We start from the raw sequence: 5,449 nt of genomic DNA, 5'->3' as shown, positions 1-5,449 counted from the left end.
GTGGAAGCCGGCGCCATCTTCTAATGGCGGCCATGGTCTATAGGAACGGCTCACCACAGTTCCCCCTTCTGTTTTATAAAACAATGCAGGCGAAAGTAGAGGTCCTATCCCACTGTGCAGAAGTGGCTGCAATGTATGGTTCAGTCCTAAGGAGGGCCCTTCCCTAGACCTGGTCCCATATCAGCCGACGCCTTTTTTCGTAGGGCGGGGCGTGGACGTCAAACCCGCATGCAATAGGACATGCTTTCCTTGAGGTCCGTTGAGGGATCACTCAAGTGCAGTGCTTTGCCTCGCATCCTGCATCGTGACGACGGTGAGAAGTAGGATAATACAGGTAGCCTGGTAATAATGACAAAATTTAAGTTGGCAACACAATCCCTAAGCCCCAGAGGAAGGTAAAGAGTCTGTAGCTGAGAAGAAAGACCAGTCCTGAAACCCATCTGCGTGCAATGGTAACAAGACCTGCAGAGTGCAAGGGCTATTCAGTACCGAGAGAGCATAAAGAAGAGGACATGCCAATCCCAGTGCAATGTGAAACTAACTTGGGGTGCAATGGCCATGCCCAGAAATCACTGTTTAAGATGTACAAGCCAGATTTGTGGAGAAATGCCATTCTCTAAGGCCGCAAGAGCCTGTACAATCATAGCTTTCTCTTGCGCATGGCAAGCTTTAAGGCGACAGAGAAGCCACAAACAAAGTACAACACCGAAGCAACACATTGCCCCAAAAATGCCCACTCCCACCCATTCCTTAAAAAAGGAAAAGGCAGAGGACAGCCAACTGGTGAATTGACCCAAAGTCACTGCTTCGACACGGGTACTATTCAAAACAGCAATCTGAGTTAGTTGAGACTGGATCAAGTTTTCTGCTTCCATGGACCAGGTTCCGGATAGATACTCTCCGATGATGCGGGAGGCATTTCTGGAATCATTAAATCTGACAGAGGTTATACATAAATGTGCATGTTGATCAATACAACCCAAATGTACTAGGTCAGACAATTCCTCAACTTGAGCTTGAAGCAGATCTATCCTTTGATTAGCAGCCAAAATCCCAGATAAAATGTGTTGATTAATTTTACTTTGGGATTCAAGTACAGTGGATGTTTGTTGAATAACCTGATTAATAGTGGCAGCAGTTTGTACTTGGCTGGCCATGGCTACTCCAGCTGTAACTGCTGCAGCAGCAGATACCGCCACAGCTGTCACTATAGCTGCCGTAATTCCAAAATCTCTACGGGCTCTAATCAATTCAACAATAGGAAAGGATTCTGGATCTGCAGTAACTGGGATCGGGACAAAGGTTGGAATTTTCATAATCACTGCCATAGTCCAGGAGCCATTCCAACACTCAGACAAGTAGCAAGTAACATTAGAACAATTAAGCATCCCCTGTAATGTAACATTAGCCAAAAGAAACAGGAACGGAGATTGGAGACAGACTGCTGCGGAGGGTAATGTAGCATTAGATAATTGTGAATTATTTGCCAAAATTTTAAGCCTCCTACCTCGCTCCGAGTCTTGGGTACTGCCAGAAACATTAAACAGCCAACTTTGGACTCCTAATATTTCCCTGGGGAAACACAAGTGCGGACTAGACTAGCCCAATCTGAGGGATACAAAATCTAGTAAGTCCCTCCACCTGAGTGAGAGTGAAAGCGGCATCTATGCCATAAGTGCGGACAGATTCTGCTAAGGTTTTAATTATCTTAAAGTCTAAAGGCTCATGATATCTTCCCCTGTTATTGTCCTGAAATACAGGGTATGCAAGTCCCATATCTGTATTAACTGTCCTCCAAACTTGCGCATGAAAAGACCTCCCAGAACATTGGCTCCCCCCCACATACGGGGGTGGGGCAACAGGCATCATATCTTCTTCTAAATTTTCAACCTCCTCCTCCTCAGAATTCTGTTGACCAATATTAGATCCCTCCCCCTTCTTGCAGTAGGCTTGCATGCCTTGTCTCTCCCTTTTCTTCTTTTTTACTTTTATCTTGCGTAGTTGTTGCAACAATATATCAAGGTCCTCAGAACACTCTGAGTCGCTTGTGTCCTCAGGTGTTTTGAATTCGGTCAAGTCTGGATAGAGCCTTCTCCTATTTTTATTTTCAGGCTCTTTTGCCTTCTCATTACTCTTACTCTTAATACTCTCTGCCACTTCACTATGTGATCCTTCAGATTTTTCCTCATGTAGTTGTTCAAGAACGGCCTGACCCTCACTCACAGCTTCTTGGCATTTACCATCTGTTATACATCCTCTAACTAACTTCCAAAGTGGTATAACGCCACCCTCTAAGGTGCCTTGCTCACGAGCGAAATCTAGATCTTTCCCTAATTTATCCCAGCTAGGAATCGTAAGACTCCCTGAAAAGGCAAACCAAGGAGCCGCTATATCAGCTTCTCTCAAAAACATTTGCAAAGTGCTCTGCTTTACTTTAAGTCCTTTTGAAGGTAGCAACCCATCTAGGGCCAACAAAATTGGGCTTGAAGAGGTAACACCCATAATGTTTTTAGAACTATAAAGAAAGTGAACGTACAAAAATCCCTGCTCTCTTCCTTTTACAGGGGAGCGTCCCTTTTTCCCACTCTTTCTCTATTTACAGAGAGAGCGCCCCACTATTTGCTTGTGGATTCCCACTTTACCCGGGAACTTACCGGTGCACCACCCTGACTGCTGAAAGTTCTGGATCCTGGGTTCGAGGAATATAATTCCCCGTCCTGGCCACCAATTGTCGCGACCCCTCGCCAGCAAGGGAAAACACGACACAGGATTCTTCTTTCAGCAGTTTATTCAGGCCTTGATTCAAGTATCATCTTCTAGCGACCCCCCGCCGAGCGCCCAAGCACAGCCTAATAAAGCCTCCTGCATACCAATCCCAAGCTGCCACGTGGATCTTTCTCATAGGGTGATAAGGGATTACATGCCAACTCTCCATAAAAGGAGTTGTTTATCACAGGCCACAGTGGAAGCCGGCGCCATCTTCTAATGGCGGCCACGGTCTATAGGAACGGCTCACCACACAATAGACTCTAATAAATTTGAGATCTAAGGTGCATGAACATGACTTCAAAGACAGAGAAAGTAGTACATGTACTTCCTCTTTAACATCTCTCCAAATTACCCACTTTTTCCCTTTCTCCCTCCCTCCCCAACATATTGAGGAACCTTCCATAGCAGCAGTCTTCTTGCAGTCTTAAATGGTATCCCAAGGGAAATAACTGGAAAATAAATATCAACTGACATTTCATTTATTTCTGCATAATAGATTGGTTCCCTTCCATTATACATTAGTTCTGACATCCAAGGAAATAAAAGTAAATTACATATGTATACATACATGTTCTTAAGTAAATGTCAATAAACTAATATTTTATTTTTCAGCTTATGAAAAATTAACTCACATTTTGTTAATGTTCCTTCAATTAAAAGGTAACAAGATGATAATTCTATTGTGTGTTTGTTGCCACAATAAAAAAGTACATTAAAAGGCAATTATAGTGCAAAGAATAAATAAGATACGGTCCACTTTAATGATTAATAATTTTAAAAGAAGATATTGATAATTTGGGATGTTTTATAAACTGGCAGGTGTACATTGTATATAAATATGGATATGTATTCCTTTCTGTTTAATGAAATGTGTAATATAGAGAACTGTATCATATAGATAGAGGAAAAATTCTACCAAAAATAGAAAAAAAAAATAATTGATCTTGATAGCTACATAATAACCTGGTAAAACAATGTTATAAGATGCATTAGTCAAATTTTATAAAAAGAAATAATATTATTTAAAGAAAATATAAACATCAACAGCCATGTCCCTAGATTGACATTGCAGCAGTATGGCAAGGTATTCAGTGGTGACTAAATGATGTTCCAAAACACCACAGTAGCAGGGGTCTACATCTGGCAATTTCTTAGATCCCATCATTCCTATATTTCCTTCTGAAAAGGGGAGCCAGACACATTGTGGTCCTGAATTGGATTCCAGAACAATAAAATAATATTTGTAAAAAAATGTGGTGTAATGTGAAGCAACTGTGCAGTTTGATCAACAAGGATGTTTCAAGGTTCATTTCTGATCTTTGACTGGTGAAGCTTGGAATATAAAAAGTTAACATTAAGGGAATCTTGGCAAAGGTCACATGTGGAAATTTTCACACTATCTTTGCAGCTTTTCTGTAAATATAAAATTATTTAAATATTAAAAGCTTATTAAAAATGTAAGAGAGACTTAAGAATGTGCCTGTGCACAAAAAAACAATCAAACAAACAAATAACAATAAACAAACAAATAAGAAGGGGATGCAGTGACTGGGAAGGTGCATGTGGGGTCTTCTGTGCTGGTCACATTCTAATTCTTGACCTGGACTGGTGGCTGCACATGTGCCTTATTTTGATACTAACTCAATGAACTGTACTTTTTGTTACATTTTCCTTCAATAAAAGAGAAGTTTTAAAGACACATTCATAGTACTGGTAAATAGTTCTCTACTACAAGAATTAAGGGAGAAAACAGAAATAAATTCAGTGTACAAATGTTGGGGAGATCTTGTGTAGATCTCCAAGTTATTAAACCATAAGCATAACATTTTCAGAGCTGAAAGAACATTGGAAAAGGTCACAATCAGCCCTGACAAGTTCTTCATGGAGGCGGCTCTCCAGGTGCTCCTGTAGTGGGAGGGGCAGGACCTGACATCTGTGTCTTAGCAAAGCTCTCAGGAGATTCTGATGCAGCCAGATTATATACCACTGATATATGCAAGGAGATGAAGTGAATGTTCAGAGACAGAATGTTCCAGAAATGGCACAAGAGCCTCATCCCCAGACCCTGGCCCTCAATTCCACCTGCAGTCCAAGGGTTCCAGTTAAGATCCCTAAACCTTTACAATTCCACTAGAGAATATCTGTAAATTCCATCACTCTCAGTTACCTTATCCAAGACGTGATTTTTTTTATCATCATGGATTTTTTTTTTACTCCAGAAGAAGCACTGATTTTCCAGAATAATTCAAGTTTCATATTTCTAATACAACATTTACACATTTTATTTATTTAATGGCAGATCATATTTAATGGTAGATTCACAGACTATTAAAACTGGAGGGCTAATAACCTGACTACTCATTTTGTACATGGGGAACCTGATGCCAAAGATAATGGAAAGTTGTTATGAGTTTCTAGAGACAAGTCTTTTTTTTTTTTTTTTTTCAGGTCAATAAATTAGCCTGAATTCTTCCTAATGCTTACATTCTGGTAAGATAAATCATTACAATATGAAATATCATTAGATTTTGGTTTTTGTCCTTTGATGCATAATTCAGGTTGTTGTTTTTTGATTTTCTGTTGAAAATAATTGTTCCTGATCAAAAGACAAAAAATATTAGATATGTAAAGTAAATTAGGGTGCTTTTTAAATGTGAAAATAATTTTCAGTAAATGAAAG

The sequence above is a fragment of the Marmota flaviventris genome, chromosome 7, assembly GCF_047511675.1.
Source record: "Marmota flaviventris isolate mMarFla1 chromosome 7, mMarFla1.hap1, whole genome shotgun sequence".
In the NCBI taxonomy this organism is placed as follows: Eukaryota; Metazoa; Chordata; class Mammalia; order Rodentia; family Sciuridae; genus Marmota; species Marmota flaviventris.
Note: the sequence above shows the minus strand (reverse complement) of the source record.